Source organism: Taudactylus pleione, unplaced genomic scaffold, assembly GCF_031769625.1.
Source record: "Taudactylus pleione unplaced genomic scaffold, aTauple2 ptg000497l, whole genome shotgun sequence".
NCBI lineage: Eukaryota > Metazoa > Chordata > Amphibia > Anura > Myobatrachidae > Taudactylus > Taudactylus pleione.
Genome location: NW_028284899.1, coordinates 2,269,738 through 2,294,189, shown reverse-complemented (window position 1 = coordinate 2,294,189; position 24,452 = coordinate 2,269,738). Strand labels below are relative to the sequence as shown.

General features: G+C 42.6%; 1 pseudogene across 1 annotated transcript in view; it reads right to left on the bottom strand.

Moving 5' to 3' along the window:
- LOC148502428 (glycine N-acyltransferase-like) overlaps positions 1-24,452 on the bottom strand; it is a 56,772-nt pseudogene that overhangs the window by 5,846 nt on the left and 26,474 nt on the right. The window contains exons 2-5 of the transcript XR_015870011.1: positions 23,177-23,255; positions 21,729-21,839; positions 7,828-7,954; positions 6,035-6,166 (exon numbers count right to left, since the gene is read on the bottom strand). The product of XR_015870011.1 is annotated as a glycine N-acyltransferase-like (transcript). The remainder of the gene's footprint in view (positions 1-6,034; positions 6,167-7,827; positions 7,955-21,728; positions 21,840-23,176; positions 23,256-24,452) is intronic.

The window sequence follows — 24,452 nt, the reverse complement described above, 5'->3', positions numbered from 1 at the left end:
TTACTCTCCCGTCATTACACTTCTGGGTTTTTTAATAATTATTCTGGTGCCAAGGCTAGGGGGGTTGCTATCTTGTTCTCCAAAGTTTTGAATTTATCTGATGCTCAAGAGATACCTATAGGTGATGGTAGGGGTTTGCTTGTCAAAGTAACAATAGCTGGACAGCGGTACACTTTTGTAAATTTATACTTCCCTAATACGGGCTAATCACGTTTTTTACGTGAATCCTTGGAAGCCATTGAAAGCCATATAGAGGGTATATTTATTGTGGGGGGTGATTTTAATTGGGCTCTGGAACCCCAGTTAGATACCTCTTCTGGTGCTCCCAGATCATCTCGCAAGGAGTCTCGTAAGTTTAGAATGATCTTATATGAATTTCAGTTAATAGATACCTGGCGGTTGCAGCACCCTGCCGATAGAGATTATACATTTTATTCTCCTCCTCATAGGTCATATTCTCGAATTTACTATTTTTTTATCAGTCACTCCTATTTAGATTTAATAGTAGATGCGGAAATTGGCCAGATAACGGGCACAGATCACGCTCCTATTTCCTTGCGATTAAGAATTAGACATCCATCGCATCGTCACTGGCGCTGGACATTAAATGAGCAATTTCTCAGAGACACTAATTGCCGAGCTCAATTGCTAGAGGCTATTGAGCAATATATAGAGTCCAACGTGACTGACGACGTCTCCCCGATTTCGACTTTCCAAAATTAAAACACTAGAAGAGACGCATAAGGGAACTCTTGCTCCTGATGTATACGTAGAATTACAAAAAGCTAGAGAATCTCTTAATGCTTTATTGAATGAGGGAGTTAGGAAAGCTTTTAGATGTTGTCGCCATAAATATTATCAATGGGGGAATAAACCAGGGAAGATACTGGCGAGAGCTCTTCGGGAACAGAGGTCTCAAACATATATTCAAAAAATTAAAAATGCGTTGGGTACTCTTTGCTCCTCTGACTCGGAGATTGCAAATATATTTCAAAAATATTATTCTGATCTCTATAATCTGACTTCGACTCGCTCTCAATCTGAGTGTTTGCGTCACGAGATAGATGTGCGGGGATATCTGAATGGCATTCAGTTTTCAGCTCTCTCTCCTGAGGTGCTCCAGGCTTTAGACGTACCTTTCACGGAGGTTGAATTGTTGGACACTCTTAAAGCGACCCCAAGTGGAAAAAGCCCTGGTCCTGATGGGTTCCCAGTTACTTATTATAAGGCCTTTCAGGATCATTTGATCCCCCTTCTTTTACATGCCTGTAATGCTGTCTCAGCTGAGGCCCCGTTTTCTGGCCAGTCCTTGGGCGCTCATATCACAGTTATACCTAAAGAAGGGAAAGATCCGTGTCTCCCTGAAAGCTATAGACCTATCTCTCTCCTTAATGTGGATATTAAGTTACATGCTAAGCTTATAGCCAACCGACTCAAACAGTGGCTGCCCAGCATAGTTCATTCTGACCAGGTCGGCTTCGTGACAGGGAGAGAAGCCAAAGATAATACTATTAAAGTCATCGATTTGATAGAATATGCCACCACTACTAAGATACCGATGGTACTTCTCTCCACGGATGCAGAAAAAGCCTTCGATCTTTTGGACTGGTGTTTTATGTTAGCAGTTTTGAGGCGGTTGGGCTTGGGTGAAGTCTTCCTTCAAAAAATTATATCACTATACAGAGCGCCCTCGGCACGGGTCAGGGTCAATGGGGTTTTGTCGGACACCATACATATTACCAATGGTACGAGACAGGGTTGCCCACTTTCGCCCTTACTTTTTGTAATTTTTATGGAAGTGCTGGCGAGGGCGATCAGGAGTAACCCTAATATTACTGGCCCTCAGGTTGGTTCACAAGAATATCGTCTTGCTCTTTTTATGGATGATCTGCTGGCAGTAGTAACAAATCCTGTGACCTCTCTTCCCAATTTGATGGAGGAGTTCCTTAGATTCAGTAGGCTTTCAAATTTCAAAATAAATTACGAAGTCCCCAGCACTGAATATTACCGCTTCAATAGAAACTGTTTCGGCTCTTCAGGCCTCATTTCCATTCACTTGGCATCCCACGCAGCTGAAATATTTGGGGATATTAATACCTTGCAGACTGTCTAACTTATATGATTTAAATTATATCCCCCTTCTTAATAAGATTTGCTCCGATTTCTCTAGATGGCTTCCACAGAAAGTGTCGTGGTTAGGTAGAATGAATGTGGTAAAAATGAATGTACTTCCCAGATTATTATATTTATTTCAAACTATACCTACAGCTTTACCGCCCCGCTTTCTTTCAATAGTTCACAATGTTTTAAGGGATTTTGTATGAAATGGTAGAAAACCGAGGTTTAAGCACCAGGTTTTGTTTAGACGAAAATCGCAAGGAGGTAGACAACTCCCTATGGTTACAGCATACTCCCAGGCCACAGTCCTTAATAGAATTGTAGATTGGTTTCGTAATTCGCAAGAGAAATAATGGGTTGCTATTGAATCTGCCTCTATGAATTTACATTTATCAGCTATTCCGTGGTGCAATAAAGTTGTCGGTTCCGATCATCTTACGGTGTGTCCGACTCTTAAGTTGTGGTGGAAACTGCGGGTACTGACTGGTGACTCTTCCTTAATCTCTCCCCTTACTCCTTTTATACACAATCCCTTTTTTACACCCGGAACTTCAGGTCATGTAGCGGCCAAATGGTTAGCGTTAGGTGTCAATAGGTTGGGAGGGTTGATCTCTGAGGGGGTATTTAAATCTTATACCACCTTAGCAAATGAGCTGAAGTTGACTAAACAAGATTACTGGTTTTATCTGCAAATACATTCTTTTACTTCCTCTTTAGGTGGGAGTGCCCAAATGGGGAGAGCTTTGACTCCTTTTGAGTCTTTATGCACGGTTGCTACAGCCCCTAAACATGTTATCTCCATTATTTACCAAATTCTTCTAGCCACTTATTTTCCAACTACTTCGACATACCAGGATGCTTGGGATAAAGATATGGCTTCTAGGGGCATACAATTAAACTGGGAAAAAAGTTTTTCAATACATTAATGTTTGTTCTACTAGTTTAGAAATTATGGAAACGCAATTTAAGGTGTTGACGAGGTGGTACCGTTGTCCAGATGTTTTACATAAGTTTTTCCCAGGAGTATCTGCTCTTTGTTGGAGATGTAAGAAGGATAAAGGATCATTATTTCACATCTGGTGGGAATGTCAGTCAATTGCCCCATTTTGGGCGGCAGTCATAGCTTTGGCATCAGAAATTCTTGGTTTTTCTGTTCCTGCTGGTCCAGATTTTTGGTTGCTATCCCACTCGGACATTCCTATTTTTCAATATAAAAAATCCCTGCTGAGACATATGAACAATGCGGCGAGAGCTGTACTCCCAGTTAGATGGCGTTCCCACCTTCCACCCACTATATGGGGGGACTGGTGTCAAAAATTAGATTTTTATATATACATTGATGACATATTTCACTCTACCCCAGAAAAACATTTTACTACCAGGTGGTTTAATTGGTTAGAATTGGTTAGAATTCAAACTCTCTCCGTCATATAAGGATCTCATCCCTCAGACTCCAGGATTTATATTTATATTTTTTATACCTTTATTTTTATATTTTATATCTTTATTTTTTGTTACATAAGAAGCTAATTGATACTTGATTTTGAGTGGATGCTGTGCTGTTACGCATTTGCTCTATTAACAAGAAGTAACCTGTGTATACCTCTGACTTGTTCCGTTTGCACATCTCCTCACTTCAGCTCTTCCTGCCCCTTCTTCCCTTGTCTTCCCTTCCCCCTTCTGTATTGTCTTTACATTGATTTTTGTTTTGACTATTTTGCTTTTTGAATATTATTATTACAATCTAAAATGTAAGAGCAATTATTTCTCAATATAAGTATATATGTTGGAAATGCAAATATTTCTTTCATTGAAAATTTAAATAAAGAATTTATAAAAAAACCCAAAAAAACTACTCACCTAATAATTGATGCAGGTCGGTCCTCTTCACCAGTAGCATCCCTGGGCATTAAAAATAACATACTGCATTCTCCCGATCCATGCCAGACACAGAAGAGCTCTTCATACAACTCTTCTCTGCAAGTGACAGGACTCACAAGGTTTCTTGCACTTGTAGGGCCTCCAGCCAATCAGCAGCCACCAGGGCCGGATTAAGGCTTTTGGGAGCCCCGGGGCAACTAAATTATGGGGGCCCCCTCCAAGTCACACGGTGTCTGTGCTACTAATCTTTCTCTCCCCCCCGCAAGTCACACGGTGTCTGTGCTACTAATCTTTCTCTCCGCCCCGCAAGTCACACGGTGTCTGTGCCAATAATCTCTCTCTCCCCTCCCACAAGCCACATGGCGTCTGTGTTTACTAATCTCTCCCCCCCCCGCAAGCAACACAGCCCCCCCCTCCCTCTCAGCCTGTTACTACTTCCGGTTCCGCACCCTCCAGCCCCATAAGGAGCCTCTCTTACCTTAAGTGTCCCAGCCGGCAGACCGGGCAGAGCTGCTCCTGGGTTTCCTCCTCAGCTTCACGGACATGTGTCACATGATGCTGATCAGGGGAATCGGGAGCCGTATACAGCAGCACATACAAAAGAACAGCCATGGCTTCTAAGCCTGGCCCCCATTCGGGAACAGGTTCCGCTGGACACCTGTTCTCGGCAGGGTCACATCGACCCTGTGTGGGGGCCCCTCTATGTGTGGGGGCCCAGGGACGACCGCCCCTGTTGCCCCCCCCTTAATCTGGCCCTGGCAGCCACTACTGTAGTAACTGATGATTGGTTGTGAGTGGCCTAGCTGTCAATCAGATTGCTTATTGGCTAACATACAGGCCAATCAACGGCCTGGCTGTAGATTAGCTGGCAGCCCTACAAGTATAGGACACCTCGTGGGTCCTGTCACTTGCGGAGAAGAGCTGCACAAAGAATTGCTCTTCCAGATATTGCGCCAAGGAGATATACTTTCACATCACATCAGACTCAAACAGGAACAGTAGTTCTTGCACCAAAGTACAAGATATACTTAATGTGTCTCAACAGTAATCTCTATTTTTCATGGCTATATATATATATATATATATATATACATAGGACTATTTGTTAGTATGGTATTAACTTCTAGACATTAACCAATTGGTACCAATTTAGTAAGGGTTCACCATTAAGAGTATTACAAATAAGGAAGAGTAGATGTAGTGAATAATACTGAATTGGGATATTACTCAAACAGGAAATTATATGTTCTAAATTTGGTTTTGTTTGGAATTTTGATCCTGATAATCTCCGAAGCAGTTAAGTAGACCATAACTTTATACTAAGTGTTGAATACATATATTTTAGAATATAATATATTATTGCTAATTATATGCATGAGAAGATCCAGAACAAGAGTTCCAGTCTAATAAAGTGAAAGTTATTTAATTGATTTTGTCAACTATTGTGTTACGTGGGAAGGAAGAAGCACCAGGAACAACTAGCCCGGTGAGAAATTCCACACTACATATCCCTAAACAAACATGGGTGTTACAACCAGAGGCGTATTAAGAGAGGAAGGGGCCCATGTGCAGTATCCATTCAGGACCCACTCCCCCCTACCCAGCATCCGGCAGCACACTAAGTGCAGCAGTAGACTCTGGGCACTAGTAGACTCTAGCACTGTACCAGAATCTTCTACACATGGTACGGCAGCCATTTTCCCAGCGTTTTCCCCACTGCGTATGTTTTGCCATTTGCCATTTTGCTGGTGATTTGTACAATGCTGCTATTGCTGGTGTGGGACTCCGGAGAGGTACGAATTGAAGAAATGGGTGCATGGTGTTCAGTGTGGGACTCCCTGGACCCAGGGGCCCATGTGCACTGCACAACCTGCACCCATTATAGATACGCTACTGGTTACAAACATATGGTGAAAGGTTGAAATGATATTGAACATGGAAGTGAGATTTTGTTTATACTTTTTTGTGACCCTTTTGTTTGGGGTCTGTTTTATCCAACTTGCCCATTTTTATGGTTTTGTGTGGTTTATTATACCTTGTTGTGCAGTTCTTCAGTTCCTCTTCCTCTATCCCATCCCTCATGTATAACAGGATATTTGTTGTATGCATTTCTCTTCCATAAGTGGAACTGACCTCTTGAAGCACCTTCCCTACTGTGGCTGGCAGCCTAGAACAGGTATATTAATAAATCTGTAATAGGAATACACTAAGTTATTTACATTAATAGGAACAAGAGGATGGGATGGATGACCACAGAATGTCCTGAGACAAAAATGATATTGCCTGATAGCTCTATGTTAGTCTATGACAGGGGTAGTCAACAGTGTATGTTTTCCTCTCCTCACAGAATCACAAATGAAATAATTAGCTCCTACTGTGGATCTTTTTAAAATGTGTTAGTGAGTAATGACTACACCTGTGCACCAGCTAGGTGGTCTGGAAAACATGAACTGTTAGTAGCTCTCGAGAATCTGGTTGGCTAACCCTGGTCTATGAAAAGTGGGTAATCTCTCTCATTTTTCTGTTCATCTTACCCTCTGCTACTATTGGTTGAGTAATTTTAGTACTCTCTACCATGCAGCTGCCTGCATTAGAGTAATGACGCAGTATCGCCTGTGACAAAAGATGCAGCATGCAACTGCAATAGTGTCCACCTCTGTGTGAGTGATTGTGCATCTTTAGACCCAGCCACTGTCAGCAACACATCTGCATCTCATAGGCAAACGCAGGGGGGGTTTCCGTCTGCCTGGAAACCCCCCTCCCCAGCCCACACCATGACCACAATAGATATAGTAATAGAATAGAATTTTACTAGTGCTACATGTTCTTCACAGTATCACAAATTAAATAATTAGCACCACCTGTGGATCTTTTAACATGTGTCATGTATCAGTCAGTAATAAATAACCTGTGCACCAACTAGGAGATCTGGAAAACATACACTGTTAGGGATATGCTGCTATAGAGCCCAATATATACATATATGTCCAGGGCAGTGCTAGGTTATTCTGCTGCTCCCCCAGACTCCCGGACTTCCTCTAATGATCTGGAATGGAGCCCACATCTGAAATAAAAACATTTGGCTCAGGCAGGATGGCTCTACTGCCACATATAATGGTTTACTGTAATTGCTGGTCCTCTATATGCTGGAATTATGACACACAATATACTTTGTACAAAGCATATTCAAGCTGGTTAACTTTTAATTATGCCCTCTTCATGGACTGGCCACACTCACTCTAACATCAAGCATTTGGAAACCCCCCTGTAGAAATCCTGCGTTTGCCACTGCATCTATCTGTCTGCCCCACTGCTACCTTCCAGGAGTGCACACTAAAATCCACACTCTCTGCATTCAAAAGCGTCTCCATGCGGTTCAGGGGGCACATGCACAGTACAACTCAGATACATGCGCAGTGTTTAAAACATTGTCCAGCTGTGTGCACATCAGCTTAGTATGCAACCCAGAATTAGACCCATAGTGTATTGTATTCTGTGAGTGTTCTGTTAGAGAATGAGCGGAAAGAGTAACATTGCTCATCATTTAGGTTAGCAAATAAATACGGTTATTGTCAGGGAGAAAGAATCCTGGAGCAAGTGAGTGGAAAAGGAGGATAAAATAAATACATTCATAAACGGATAAATTAACCATTTAGGGAAAAAAATTGACATCTTCTAACTGACGCGTTTCGTAGTGAATCATTCACTTGACTTGGACTGATGACATTTCTTTGTTAACAATTTACCTAAATGGAATGTCTTTGGTACCAGTAGTGGTGAGTTTTCATGCACAATGTTACAATATATTTCCCCCTGTACCCTACTCACCATGTATCTGTAACTCCTGCTTCCAGTTTACAGCCTGAGGATTTTGCAGCATCTGGTGTAGACTCTGTGGGTCTTTACTGAAGAGAAAGTACGTATTGGTGTATATGTCCAAGGGATCTGTCATTTCCTAGGGACAGAGCACCGAATAGAAAGACCTTTAATACTTTGTTGAGGCTGACTTCCCCCTGCAGTTCTGCTAAAAGTAAAATATTACCACCCTCTCCAATATAACAGCTGAAGCTCCACCCACATATTTAGGACAGTATCCAATATACTGTATGTCAAGAAGCTGCTACAGCGTCTTTCTGGAAATGCCATGGCTGATGGATGTCCTATTGAGACACCAAATGGCTACAATGTGGTTCAGGCGATATGTGTACAAAGACGCTTTGTTGTTTGTATAGCATAAAGATGCACAAATGGCTACAGCAAAAGACGCAGCCATGTACAACTCAGGTTCAAGCCCATAGAGGGTTAAAGCCCTGGTGATCTTATTATTGTAGTCATTGCTCCAAGGTCTAGAGATGTGAATCAAACCCCTGCTCACGTTACTAGGGAAGGCTCCCTGTTCTCATGGGAGTCAGACAAAATTCCATGAAATATGGGAGTCTGGTGGACATTTTGTGTGGGTAGCAAGTATAGTTATGTAACAGAGGGGTCCATGCAGGCTTAAACTCCCTGATGGTGCTAGCCAAGCCAATATCATCCTCCAGAGAAGAAAACTGCCTGCATTTAATCTGATACATTTTTCATAATACATGCTTACTCTTTCAGTACAACCGGGGGCTCACAAAAATTGGGTGGTGCTTCTGGCCGTCCAGAAGAGTGGGCACATCTCCCAGCCGGCTGCACACCCCTGAACACCGCCCCCCACATACACACATTAAGCGGGGGATCTGATAACACAATTCACGCCATCATGTCCTTGCCCCCTGCTTCACAATGCTGGTAATCTTGGCATTGTGTAACTGGAGTGGGGCCAAGAGGATGCAATCACACAGTCAAGCCCCCGCTGCACCAGAATGTTGGAAAGTATGTTCATAATTTAAAACATGTACGTCTACCTACTTTTTTTAACTGGGTGATTCTTTTAAGCTATTTACATCTGTATTATTGAAGCCCTTATTGACCCTCATTTCATAAGAGCTTTGGAGTATCAATAACTGATATACATACTAAAACAAATATAAATCATGATATATAAGTCTGAGGTTAAATATAACAATATATATTTGTAATAAATATAAGTGTATATAACAATGTATATAACTTACATTGTGAGCTTCCAGAAGGAAAAATATGCCCCCCCCCCCCAGAGTACTAAATTCATTATTATATAGTAATAGGGGGGGGGGGGCAGAGGGACTTGTGCAGTGCTGGGAAGGTTCTAGAAGGGTATCTTGAGCCGCAGGTAAGGTTTTTAGGTGGGAAGCTGAGGGGTCTCGTGGACATCAGCTGGACCCTATAGGGTCCTTTAGCCAGCAGTCTTCGGACTCCAGATCCCCTTCGAGAGCTAATTTCCCCCCCCCCCAGCGCTGACTAAGCATTAGAGCAGTGTGAGAGCAGCTGCTGAGAGACAGGAGGAGTGAAGCCAGGGTTGCTGCTAGATCCTAGTTGGAGAAAGGACCTCTCAGACATTGAAACCATGTGACCGCTTTGGCAGCGCCGGACTGCTTCAGTGTTACCAGCCACCTGGGCATAGAGGGGGAATATATGAAGGCTGAGGAGGCGGCGTTTACCTTGCTGGGAGGTGAAGGAGGTAGCGGCTGACAGCGGGACCAGGGAGCAGAGGTGTCAGTGCTGCAGCCCAGCCAAACAGTACATGAGGCAGCCAGTGTTGGTATAATGCAGTGGTTCCTGTGAGACGCTGGAGGGTTGTCATAGTAACCAAGCCTGTCAGCTTGCACAGCCCCACTGACGGAGCGCCTGACACTGACACTAAGATTCCATGCTTGGACAGCGGAGGGTTCCAAATACCCAGGAGGTGGTGAGAACTCATTTGGGTGATAAACTATCTGCTGTACACAAGCTAACACTATAATTGCCCATAAATTATCCCTTCATGTTAGAAGTGGGGCTGAAGGGGCTAGGGACAAATAAGAAGGCTCTCAGGGCTAACTATAACTAGAATAGCCCATGGACATCAGGACGCTAAAGCAGTCTCCCTTGCAAAGGGTTAAGAGGAAGTAGTTGGGGGAGGAATAAAGACAAACATGCTGGCCATACACTAGTGGGATTTCGGGCCGATTGCCCGATTTTCGATGTGTTGTACGATGAAACATGTGGAAATCATGTAGTTTCTAAGGTAGGGTATGATGCAATGCATGCTCCCGCAGCTCTTAAAACGTATCGTATGATCAGATGTGCAGGCCATATTATCCGTCCTAATCGTATGCTGATCGTGCCTTGTATTTCAGCATGTGGGGATAGCCCCGGGCAATCAGCTGGGCCGGGGTGCCCAGCTGATAGCCCGGGGAGGGGGGGACCCCTTTATTGGGGGGTCCCCAGCTCCCCACAGATCCCCGGCCTGGGCTGACTAGCGGGCAGTGTTAATGCTTTGGCTGGGAGGCCCGGTGAAAGGGCTTACCTGGCTGTGGTATTAGCCCCCCACTACAAAAAGTCTGATTTTGGTTCTGAAAAATACAGGGGGACCCTATGCATTTTTTCCTCCTGTATTTCCAGAACCAGGACTGAATCAGAGCCCAGTGCTGGTTGCGCAGAATATGGGGGACCCCTACGTCGTTTGTCCTCTGTATTTTGGCAACCAGGGCTTATTCTGACTAGCAGAGTGCTGGCAGGGCCAGATTAACAATGGGGCGGATGGAGCTACAGCTCCACATAAAAATAGGCCACTCATCATGACAGCATGATGTTAACTGGCCATCTGCTGTCCACAAGGTCAGCCATAAATCATAAGTAGTAAAATTGTATTTCTAGGTACCTCACAAAAGTAAGCTTTTTTTTCTTTTACACACTTAGGGAGACATTGGGGCTGATAGTGTAGTGTGTGTACACTCCCAGATGGCACTGGCCACACCCATACAGGACTGGTCACACCTCCTCTGATTTTCATAATAGGCCCTTGATCATTTTCAGCTCCAGGCCCATGTGGCCCTCAATCCGGCCCTGGGTGCTGGTTGTGCTCACATAAGGGGGACCCCTACATCATTTGTCCCCCGTATGGTGCCCAACCAGCACTAGGTCTCTAAAAGCCCGGGGTTGGTTGCTCTTTGGGGGGGGGGGTTATATATATATATATATATATAATATATATATATATCTATGCTCCTTGAGAATGTGTGGGGCAATAACCAGTTATTTGTAAGAGTATATAGGGTATATTGACTTAACATACCTAACACATATATTACCGCATTAGTATGATATGTATGGGTATGTAACATACATATGTTACTAACATAGACCAGAGTTAGGTTTACTATTCTGGGAACCTAATAAGTAATATTCAATTTAAAAAGGAATCTGAAATTCTATATACAATATACATATGTACTTAAGAAAGAAGCAGTTGTTATTGTTCTGTAGGTAAATTGTGGGTTTTATTTATTGTAAGATATAATCTATATTGGAATGTATGCAAATGTAACAATAGAGGTGTACTCATTGCATGATAAATTATTTAACCAACACGCTAGCAGTTTAACGCATAAAGTATAAACAAGGTTCACAACATTATCTGGTGTGTTTATTGTTCTAACTTTACTGTTTGCATTATTACACGGGTGATAATTACTTAATAGGAGCGCTGCAAATCACACATGGTAAGGGTTTAATAAACCCCCTTGTCTGGTAAAATTTAGTACATCACGCTAAACACCATTTTATATTACCCACCCACTATATAATATATATATATATATATATATTTTATATATATATATATATATATATATATTCTTTATATCTAGCAAAGCTTGGGTGGAGGCACTGAAATCTTTTATCCCTGTATAGAGATGGATACATTATTAAGATACTATACAATTAAATACATATCACTAATGCTGGCCATACACGCTACAATCCGCCCGATATCCACGGATCGCCCCGATAATTGTAGCATGTGTGCGGGTGGCCGATGGTTAAATATTACTCAGTTGGGCATGCTGGATTGTCCAGCATGCCCGTCCGATGCGATAATTATGGGGTAAACTGTCGGCCGCATTGGGCAGTGTATGCCCAGCCGCGGCCAACAGACAGACATTTCCTGTGTTCCTTCCCATGGAAGGAAAAGGGAAATGTCTCCTCCCCCGGGGGCGGAGCGCAGATGTCGGGCTGATACACTGTGATAAATCTCACATTGTATACCGCGGACATCTGGCGGCTTGCAGGCTGCCAGATAAAATGTCTGTCGGTGTGACAGCCATTTTATCTGGACGTGTATGACCAGCTTTAGAATGCCAGACCATTTTTTTAGTGCAAATTGTATTTTATTGGAAGAAAAAAAATCAATAGAATAACAGTACAAATACTTATAAACAATATCCGGGTCATTGCAGAAAGACATAATGCAGAAATAGCAAGACACTGGAAAACGTGAATAATCAAGAACAAAAATTGCCAGTGACATCATAAAATATCAAAACAAGCCCTTATATATGGAAAAATATAAAATAAAAATAAAATAATAAAAAGGAGAAAAGAAAGAGAAAAAAACACAGACAAAGACATAACTAGACAACACGGTAAGAAGGGGGGAGGGAAGAAGGGGAAAGTAATAGATATAATAGATTGGGGAAAGAGAGAACAGTCACCACGGTTCAAGTAGTATAGTCTCGGGTTCATCAGTACCCATTAAAAAGGGTTGAGAGAAAAATAATGAGAAAAGTTAAGTATAGCTGTTATTGAACTTTTGAGCCAAATACAAGGGCGTAGTTTTTATCACTATTTGGGACAGGTCTATGAAATTGAAGGACGGGAAGAGGATAAGATATTTTTGAAGATCACAGAGTCTTTGAAATCTATCCAGTGAAGCCAAGTATTCCTGAAAGACTCATAATCGCCATCAGCAGAGGACAGTATATCATCCATTTCCATATATAGATCCAGCCTAGTGAACCATTCCATAACTGTTGGAGGAGAGGAGGAGCGCCATTTCACCGGAATAACTGCTTTAGCAGCATTATTCAAATGACATAACAAAGTTTTCTTATATTTCGAGAGGGGTCTGGATGAAAGATGAAACAACCAAAACTTTGGATCTGTAGGGACCGGTTCATCTAAAATTTTAGCAGAAAGGTCGAGGACTTCGTTACAAAAGGGCTGAAGGATAGGGCATTGCCACCAGATATGTAGTGGGTTACCTGGGGCCCCAGAGCAGCGCCAACATATATTCGGAACCCCAATCCCCATCTTAGAAAGGGTATCGGGCATCTATACCAACGTGATAACAATTTATATTGGGTTTCCCTGACGCCAACACTAGGAGAGCAAGCATGGGCCAACTTAAATATTTTCTCCCACTCATCATCAGTTAGGCTGACTCCAAGCTCCTGGTCTCAAGCCTTAGTAAAATTGGGGAGAGAGAGGCTAGCGTCCGCCGACAAGAAATTATAAATCAGCGAGATAGTGTGGGTCGGAGGGATAGGGCTAATACATAATTGTTCAAATGGAGTATAAGGCAAACAGAGAGTCTTAAGGGGACCAAGAGATTGCAAAAAGTGACACAACTGAAGGTAGTGCCAGTATTCTCGTGAAGGTAAATTCCTCTTCCTACAAACCTCATCAAAGGGCATAAAGCTACCGCCACTCACCAGCTGTCCGAACCTAAAAAGTCCTACCACTAACCAGGGGTGGAAAATCTTAACATCCATACCTAGAAGAAATTGTTTGTTAAAAAGGAATGAGGTGAGAGAGGAATGAGATGAAGATATTGAGGGGGACTTCCGTAATGTTTTCCAAGAACTTAAGGTAGGGCCAATGGTAGGATGAGAAATTTTGGGAAGGACAGGAAGCCATGGAGCTATTGATAAGGGGATCGTCAGCATCTGGTTCTCAATTTGCACCCATTGTTTAGGGGTGTCAGGTCTGGACCTGGACAAAATTCTGTGGAGGATACAGGCCTGATAGTAACCTTTAATATTTGGGACGCGTAAACCCCCTCGATCTTTATGACGAAACATAATATCTAATTTCAAACCGGGCCTGCCACCTCCCCATACAAATTCTCTAATAAGAGCCTGGACTTCCAAAAACCATCTAGGAGGCAATTTAATTGGGAGGGTTTGTAACAAGTATAGGATCTTAGGGAGAGAATTCATTTTGAGGATGCCCAGCCTCCCAAACCATGAGAAGGGTCCTGATTTCCATAATCTCAAGTCTGAGCGTATCTTGTTTAGGAGGGGAGTAAAATTGGCCTCAAACAGGTGGCAGAGGTCTCTAGTAAGATTAACTCCCAGATATGTAAGCTGGGAAGAATGCCAGGTAAAAGGGAATGCTGATTTAAGGCCTGTAACCATCTGTGGAGGTGCCGGAATATTCAAGGCCACCGATTTAGAATAATTAACTTTAAAATTGGAGAGATCTCCAAAAATCTGGAATTACTCTAGTAGATTCGGTAGTGAAATAATGGGATTTGTAATTGTGGCCAATAAATCATCGGCAAATAGGGCTAATTTGTATTCGTCACTATGTAACCTAAAGCCAGATATGTTCGGATTCAGCCTGATCGACCTTGCCAGAGCCTCCATACAAATAATAAAAATCAGGGGGGATAAGGGACAACCTTGTCTAGTTCCATTGTTAATGGAGAAGGAGTCAGAAAGGGAACTGTTAACCCTAATGCGGGCAGAGGGGGAACGATAAAGAGCAAGGATGCATTGAAGGCAAACAGGGCCCAGTCCCAGGTGTCTCAGTATTCCAGACATAAAACCCCAATCTACCCTATCAAACGACTTCTCAGCATCAGTAGACAGCAGGATAGCTGGGGTATCTGTAGATGAGATATAATGAATGAGGGCTATGATTTTGGAGGTATTGTCCCTAGCTTCACGGCCCGGGACAAACCCTACCTGATCATTATGAATCAGAGAAGGTAAGAAATGCTTTAATCTGTTTGCGAGAAGTTTTGCATACAATTTAACGTCTATGTTGAGAAGGGAGATTGGACGGTAACTGGGACAGAGGGAAGGGTCCTTGCCTTTGTTAGGGATGACCATTATATGGGCTTCTAAGGATTGGCATGAAAAAGGAGTCTTCTCAGAAACCGAATTAAATGCCACCAACAATGGAGGAGCCAATTTGTCCTGAAAAACTTTATAATAATTTATAAAGAATCCATCAGGGCCAGGACTTTTCCCAGAAGGGGTGGATTTAATAGCCTCCAACAACTCAGGCAGAGTGAAGGGTCTCTCCAAGTCCTCACTGGCAAGGTCGTCCAGCCTGGGAAATCCAATTCTAGTGAGATAGGCTTCAATAGCCTGTTGTTTCCCAAGAACATCAGGAAAGGCCGAGGGGGCAGGTAAATTATACAAAGATGAATAATAGGAACAGAAAGCTTCTGCAATCTTGCAAGTATCATGGGAGACCAATCCCACCCGATCTTTAATAGAAGGGATAAAGGAGCGAGCTCTTTGAATTTGTAGAGCTCTAGCCAGCATTTTTCTGGGTTTATTACCCCAGCGATAATATCGACTACGACATTTTCGAAAAGAATGTTTGACCTTTTCCAATAAAGTTTGTTCAAGGCTGAGCGGGCTTGGACTAAGTCCACATAAACATCAAAGGAAAGGGAGGTTTTGTGGGAAGACTCCAAAACCTGTATTCTCTGCAATAAGTCCTCTATCTGTCCCATCCTCTGTTTCTTTAAGTAGGAACCAAGTTGGATACATTTTCCTCTAAGGACACATTTGTGGGTTTCCCATATAGTGAGGCTAGATACATCCGGGGTGGTATTACATTCTAGATATATATCAATAGCCTCTTCCAACTGAGATCTACACTAAGGGTCGGACAGAAGGGACTCATTAAAACGCCAAGATCTAGTGATAGGATCAGAAAATCCAAGAGCGATGTCTACCCTCACTGGGGCATGATCAGACCAGGTTGTCACTCCTATAGAGGTGTCCTGTACCAGGTGAAGAAATCTATGGCCAACTAATATATAGTCTATCCTGGAGTATGACTGATGGGAGCTAGAATAATATGAATAATCTCTATATGAGGGATGTGAAATACGCCAGACGTCGGACAGCTGATGAGTATAAAGCAACCGTCTTACCTTCCTTGATGTTTGAGAAGGGACTGTTGAGGAGCCCGATGAGGTGTCCAGGAGATGATCCAGGGCCCAGTTGAAGTCTCCACCTACTATCAAGATCCCCTGTTGGAGTATGTCAATTTTATCCAGAACCCTCTTAAGAAAAGTTGGCTGGCCCTGGTTTGGGGCATAAATATTAACAAATGTGAAAGGTTGATTAAAAATGGAGCATTTAACCAGTAGGCATCTCCCCTCCTCCAAATTATGTACTTCAGAGTGTGTGACTGGCAAACGTTTAGTGAATAAAATAGCAACTCCCTTAGATTTCGATTGGGGATAGTTACTATAATGTGTTATGGGGTAAAATTGATTGCTAAGTCGTGGAGCAGAGGGGGACTGGCGGAAGTGGGTTTCCTGAACAAAGACGATATCTGCTCTATCACCATGGAAAGAGCGAAGGGTCTGGGTTCTCTTTTCTGGGACATTTAGCCCTCTAGCATTAATAGAGACTATACGAAGTGAAGCAGCCATAGGTGAAAAGTAGAGTTAAAGTTACACGGTGCAGTAGAATAGATCCGAGAAAACATTAAAAGAAAGGAAAAAAATACATATAAAATTAATAGAGGGACTAAACAGAAGAAAAAATAGAGAAGAGGGGAAAAGGAAAAAACAAGAAGGGATGGGGGGGAGACACAAAATACAAAAATTATAATGATACAACAAAACATTAATGAGAGGGAAAAAGAACCGCTGCTGGACAATATGGGGACCACCAGGGAACCCATGTCACGGAAAAAATTAGCGGTAGGGGGCACACAGGGGTGGAGTGACCCCGCCATCTTTATAGAAAAAAAAAATCACTATATAATAGAAAACACAATATTAATAATATAAATTGAATAAACATAATCACATAACTCCTCATAAAATTTTTTAAATGTAATTGGAATATCCACATAAGCAGACAAAAAGACAAATGGCAATCAACAGAAAAAATTGTAGTGAGGGCAACTTAATTTATCTAATACATCTGACTATAAATGGACCTTGAGAGAAAAAGAAGTAATTAAATAAAATAAGGCTAATAAGCCTCTAGTAACTTAGGAGGTCCAAGAGGCCTAATTCCAAAAATTTCTCTAAACAATTAGAAGTAAGTACAACTAATGAATACAACCTCAATCAAGGAAAACCTCAAACACAAACTGAGCATATATCAAGTGGGATCAGGTGCTAGAGGGGGGTCAGCTCCTTTAGGTTTCTTTTTATGGTACTGTACTTGTTGCCAATTGTCTCTCCTCGGACGGCCAGGAGGTACAGGTAGAGGAAGTGAAAAGGCCTGCCAATCGGGAAGTGTAATAAGCTCCATGTCCAGAGCAAAACAGAAATCAGGTAAATTCTCGGGAGACTGGAGTACCAGGTGTTTACCGGCATGTGTGACCTGGAGAGAGAACGGGAACCCCCATCTATATTTGATTTCTTGTTTACGCAAGGAGTCTGTTAGGGGTTTCAATAATCGTCGCTGTTGGAGGGCCCACCAAGAAAGGTCCTGGAAAATTTCCAGCGGACTTTACGGAAGGAGCTCCTCTTTTTGTGAGAAATAATGGACCCGGCAAATAACGTCTCTTGGACGATCAGTTGCAAGACCCTTCGGACGGAGAGCCCTGTGAACACGATCGAATTCAATAGGGTCATTGAGGTCAAGCTCCAGGATTTCTCCAAAAATTTTATTCAGGGCATCAGACAGACCAGATGGAGGGACATCCTCAGGAAGCCCCCGAACACGAATATTATTCCTGTGGCCTCTGTTGTCTAGGTCGTCCAGTCTGTTTTGCATTGTCCTCATATCTAAGGCTTGTTGGGAGATTAACTCATGAAGATGAGATAACTGGTTGTCAACTGACTCTTTCTCTTCCTCAAGGGCAACCATGCGGGATCCCAAATGTTTAACATCAGCTTGTACTAAAGAGATCAGAGTCTGCATAGAATCCTGGATTCGCGACTCCAGAGCCTGCATGTCTTGTTTAGAGGGGAGAGATCGAACATGGGTTAAAACTTCCGTAACTTCCCCTCGCAATTGGGACAATTGAGCATGAAGGTCGCCAGATGAAGGAGAGAGAGCCATAGTGGGAGAGGTGGTCGGCAAAGGTGTGGAACCAGTTACAGGGGAGTCAGCAATGTGTGAGATGGATAAATATGAACGAAGGTTAGGTTGAGATGAATTGGCCTTTGGTGTCCAAGGATCCTTTTTCTGCGTAACTCTCTTGGTCTTGCCCATCAGGAATAGACTTGAGGGGGGGTCAAGAGGTCATGTATTGTGTTAGATAAATGGATGGCGGATGACACATTCCCCTGTTAGTGAGGCTACATAGCAAGCATGAAATGGTCACAGCGAGCCTCAAGTTTCACATTATAACCCTACCGACAAGGGGGATAGAGAACGCTGCCAGCCTTTAATGGGTGGGTAAAAAAAAAAAACAGGTAGTTCCAAAAATTATGTAGTGACAGGGACTTTCCACAGGAGGGAGCAAAACCCACACAGATAAGATTTTTTTTTATCTTGTAAGTTAAGGACTGTGTACCAAATTTGTAGATGTGCTGTAACCCCTAGAAACCACTTCAAAGGGCATAATATGGTAACCTGTAATCATAGTGAAGGAGTGGGCTGTGTAACAACCCCCAAGGCATACAGGATGTGAGCAGTATAATGGGGACTGAGCTGATGGAGCTACACACAAGCTCACCACTTCCAGACCAGGCACCTTGGCACAGAGGAGGCACCAGCAGGACCCCGCAGAGCCGCAGTCATGACCCCCAGAGCAGGAGCCAGCAGTCAGCAGGCCGGTCAGCTGCCTCTTGCAGCACAGAGCTCCAGTCAGATCGCGTCAGCTGCAGAAGGGCGGGAGTAGAGCGCGGAGTCTCCGGCGGATGAGGACGGCACTTCAAGCAGCCGGAGGTAGGAGTGAGTAGGTCCTCTAGATGTCCCCAACGTGGGAGGGGGTTCAGGAATCAGCGAGTGGAGCGGAGGGACCAGACACCGCGACCCAGAAGTACCGCGGCGGGCAGTGTACAAATAAAGTCCCCGGCTTCAGGAGGGTGGGAAGGCCGCAATCCACAAAGGCAATATGAAATGCCTTCCGATTCTGCGGATCTTATCCCTCAGTGTGGGCTGGTAGAGAGAAGATGTGAGGGCAGACAGGAAGGCTACAGGAAGGGCTGTGAAAGACGTCTTTCAAGGTGGTCAGGCAGGAGCTGCCATAAAACACGTCTTGCTTCAATGCCTGCCAGGCCACACCCCCCCCACACCATTTTTTTAAATAAGTAATCAGACCATCTTAGCTATCAGAAAAGGAAAGATGGTGCACTGTAATTGAAATGTTGTCCAGTATGGGAACCAGCTGCTGACACCTGAGGGATCTTGCACAAACCCTCACAAAAAAACCCACAAAATGTAAAAGAGGTGTCTGGGCTAGTTCCAATACAAAATAACCTAAGATTGTATAATAATTATAAAAATATATTAAACATATATTGGTTAAACATGTTTAAGAGAACTGTAGTTCAAACTAAAAACATACATACATTAAACATTAATACACAATATAAATGTGCCTCCAATCAATATGGCCTGTTGCAAAAAATAACTAACACAATGTTGCTATTACCGAACTACACAATGTGTCTATGCAACGCTTCAATAGAATATTTGAGACCAGTGTAAAATTCAATCCCCTCTATATACCTTATATGGAATAGATCACATATACATAAGGAAAAGAGGCTTTAGATGTGAAACGATATATTGATGTATAGTCACCATACGAGATTATTTGTGGAATGAGCCCCTTGTCCAAAGCAAAAGTTCATGCATATATTGTATGACCACAATGCGTTAACTCCGTATCATAAGAAAATCAGGAATCAACCTGACTATTGCACAATCCTGCGTTACGTTCTGGATCACAGAGCTCCAGCTTATGAGCCGTATTCAATTAGAGCGGACCCGCGATACTTTTCCACCTTCCAGACTTTTTGCCTACATCGCGTCTTTTGTAGGCGGAAAAGTATTGCGGTCATGCCGGCTTTACCTCGTATTCAATATTGAAGTACGCGAAAACGGGACCCGGCGAAACTTGAACAGGTGGAAAGTACTGTCAGATTTGGGGAAATTAGCCTAACACCCCTCAAAAGATGCTCTGACATGGGGGTTCACTATGGTACCCCCCGATTTGGCTTGCTGAAGGCATTTGGTGTTTTTAATAGCTGCTAAATAGCGTTTTTGTATAAGTGGTGAAGAATAGTATTCAGTATTTTTTGCAGAAAATAACTTATCCCAGCAAATTTGGGGTACTTCAAAATGGGGCTAGCATATTTAAAAGTTGCTAAAGTTAAGTTGAAAAAATTGTGAAAAATCCACCTGACGCAAGCACCTGCAATCAAAAAAACACTTGGGGCATAATTGGGGACCCCCCCAGAGTCAAGCTCGCTAGTTTTTAACTTTGTCCCCCTACATTTTTTTTTCCGACCCCAAATTCGAAGTCATATTTATTTAATTTTTTTGACACAGTTTACCTTTGGGGGGCTGTCTGAAGGCTGCACTGGGGGTTCCCGCAACGTTGCAACTTAAAATCCCAATTCTGCACTTTTTTCCGCCTCCCATTCATAGGCGAAACTTTTCCGCCTATTACATTGCATTGACTTTCCGCCTAGGCGGAAAGTCTTTCAAATTGAATACGGAGTAAAATCAAAACAGGCAAAAATGACGTCATCGGCAAAAAGTTTCCGCCAAAAACACGAAGAAACAGCTTTTCGCCTCAAATTGAATACGGCCCTATGTGTTAAGTTGCTCACAATAGATCCACGTTCTGGCATCTCCTTATGGTGGCACCGCTCCAGCGGCACCCAAGCAGGTCAGGGAAATAAAATGTGACAGTGTATTATCAATACTAATCATTTTGAAGATAACTTATTGCCCTGCTGCAACGCGCTGTGCAGTGATTCCTCTACTGCTGAGCAAGAAGGCTGCTCTTCCACTGGCAGGAAATGGGTTTCTTTGATTTACCCATGATGCATTCAGTTCCCAGTACATCCCGAATTGTCCTGCTGCAAAAAACTAGCTTTTAAAATGTACTGGAGTAGAACCTAGTAAACCAACCACAGTGACTAAGTACAGTAGTTTATTCTTTCTTAAGTTGCCTATATTTAGCTATACCAAAATATAAATGAAAAAAAAGAGGCATGATTACTCCCCCCTTTCTTCTCTATTGTGATCTTGAACTGGTACTGGCATTAACAATTATTTGACTTAAGCCCTTGTAATACTGTACTATGATCTTTTTGGCAAAAAAACGCCATCAGTATTTATTACTGTATAGTAATGATGCCATCGATGGTTATCAACCATTAATGGTTTTGCCATCAACAGCAGAGGTCGATCTCTCTCTGCCGCACTGTACTTAGCCCCATCCCTTCCCCGATTGGCTTGCTGCTTTCCAATGTCCCACAGTAATGATAAGCATCCATGGTTAAAACTATTGAGGTTTCCATTGATTTTTTCCTGTCATCAATGTAAAGTACGATGACACCATTGATGCAGACCATCTATTGTGAACCATTCAATGGCAATCCCTACAAGATGGTACTGAATTAACAAACTATTCATACAAAACTCTTCCATTTTTGTTCAACTTACCTCCAGTGGGGGGCGACATATAACAGAAGTGAACTCTGGCCACTGGTCCACCAGAACCTGTAGCTTGAAAGGGTTATCGTGGTGGATGACATGATGCACAGCCCCACACACCTGTGTGATGGACACGATGAGAACATTCAGATAGGAAACATTTTGCTGTATTGTTATATATACTGTACTTAGGAAGGCCAATCCCGGGAACGGTGGGATCCCGTTATTTGGGGCTAAAAATGGCCAGGATTGAATCACAGGATTGGAAGCCTCCAATCACGTTCCCACAATTGGCCATAATTGTTTATTTTTAAAATGCTGGGCTGCTCTGAGCAGCTCCAATGGAGTGATCAGGTGTTTCCTGGCTCTCCTTTCCACCGGCTGGCACTGTGCGCAGCATGACGTGAGGTCATGCTGCACAGTCCGATGCCGGCTGGACCAGACCCATCACAAGCCCCACCGGTAAGTAACTGTGGGGGCTGGGGGGGGGCTTTTGTTTAAAACCAGGCCAATCCCGGGATTGTTTTTTATTTTTCAATCCCAAAACCCGGGATTGAAAAAAAGCCCCGGGATTGGCCTCTCTACATATACTCCACAGAGCTTTAACATTTGGAAGACCCAATAATAAAACAAGACTGAGTATTACTAGACAGATATGAGATAAACTTACACTGCTCCATAGGATTCTATGGGATAGGTCCTGGGATAGGTCTTTTGAAAGTGTTACAGGTTTACAGCTTGGTGCATGTCCAATTAAACCACTACTTGTAAACCTGCTTTTTCTTGCCTGTGTCTTTTCCTATGTATGAATGAAGAACCATGAGAGGCTTCTTTTTTAGTATCAAACCTGTATGTTTATGTGAATTGGAATGTCTGCTGATTGATGGCCAGCTCATCATAGACAACAGTCTAAATCAATAAAACATAATGTATATAGCAGATATTTCAGGCAATAATCACTTTCTAAATCTCCCCCCAAGATTTGGGCTACATTTTGCATATTATTAAGAGTTGTGATTCCAGCAGAAATACGACTTGGTGTTTTGATATCCCAACCCTCAGCATAGTTCCATGATAATGCCATATAAGGAGTTTATTTACTAAAGTGCGGGTTTGTAGAAGTGGAACTGTTGCCCAGGAGCAACCAATCAGATTCTAGCATTATCTTCTAGAAGGTACTAGATAAATGATAAGTAGATTCTGATTGGTTGTTATGGGCAACACCTCCACTTCTGAAAACGTATTTTAGTAAATATACCCCTAAGAGCGGGGCCCCAAATCAACAGATGTTCTTAACTCTTCGTATCTTCTCATAAAAGCCCAAATGTCATAAAAAAGGTGGTTCATGTAACTTTACCATAGTTAATTTATGTGTGGGTGCTTAGAGTGTAGAATTTGTCAGTCTCCCCTGAAGAATACATGTAATTCTGCTGTAGGAATTTGGAGCCTTATGTTACCTTCAGTGACTCTGGAAAGCTGCTGACCAGTATTCTTCTCAGAGCAGCAAGTTTTGAGGAACAGGTCAGGTAAAGCATTCTATATGCAAAATAAAGTATGTCCAATTAAAAACTTTACAAAGAATCAACATAGGATTGGTAATGATAGCAGTTACAGTAGTAGGCCTGATTCTGAGTTGCAGTGCAACATGGTTTTGCCGGAATGGGTATGGGATGCCAGTGCTTGGGATCCCGGAGATCAAAATCCCAATGCCAGCATTCCGACAGGGTTAGGATACTATCAAGAGCCAGTCGGTATCCTAGCCTCTCCCTTCCCCTAGCCCTCCTTTTCATACTGCCTAACCATAACCCCGCCCTAGTGCCTGATCCCTAACCCTCCCCCTAACCGCGCTATCTACCAATCACGGTGCTGGGAGCAGTCTAATGGGTATGATAACATCCTAGCACAGTGTAACTTCTTTTCCAGTGTGCTCCACATGGACACAAATAGTGTGTGTGTGTGTGTGTATATATATATATATATATATATATTACGAAATGCCCAATCAACAAATATGAAAAATTATAAAACCCAACGCACACGCAGTCACGGAGGTTTCCACTGTGAGATTTCTTTAAGTGTGGTCATATAACTAGTTATACACTGGGATTCATCTAGATCTTACACCATAATTGTGATTTACCCCTGAGGAAGTCCTTATTAGAATGAAACGCATTGAGTTTTATCATTTTTCATATTTGTTGATTGGTCGGGATCCATCATTGTGAGCTGTAACCATATGGTGTAACAGTTGATGTAAAAGCTTACCTGACCTTGGATAGAGTGTTTCATCTATTCTATGTAAGAAAAATTCTACAGTTGTTTTACTATTGACCATTCTTTTTAATAAATATTTAAATATTAATGGTGGCCTTTTGGCCTGATTTGTGCGTGTGATTCTCTGGTGTGAGGGTGTATTTCAGTACATCCTGAATGAAGTGATCAGAAACTTAGAGAAAATTATTTTCGAGTTCTCACTCTGTAGGGAAGAAGTCCTCGAAAACCTTTGGAATTCATCTTATGAAAGGACTTTTCCATCATTCTACTATCCATCCAGGACTGATCTGTTTTGAAAGTTTTAAATTTCTAAATTAAATTTTATGGTTTTTTCACTTAGTTGAATGTCTTCATATTACTAGGTGGTTCACTTAATAAGGTGATCCCTTTAGAATTAAAGGTGAGCACCCTCTCTCTTTCACGTTCACAATATATATAATGGGTTGGGTATGAAATCCC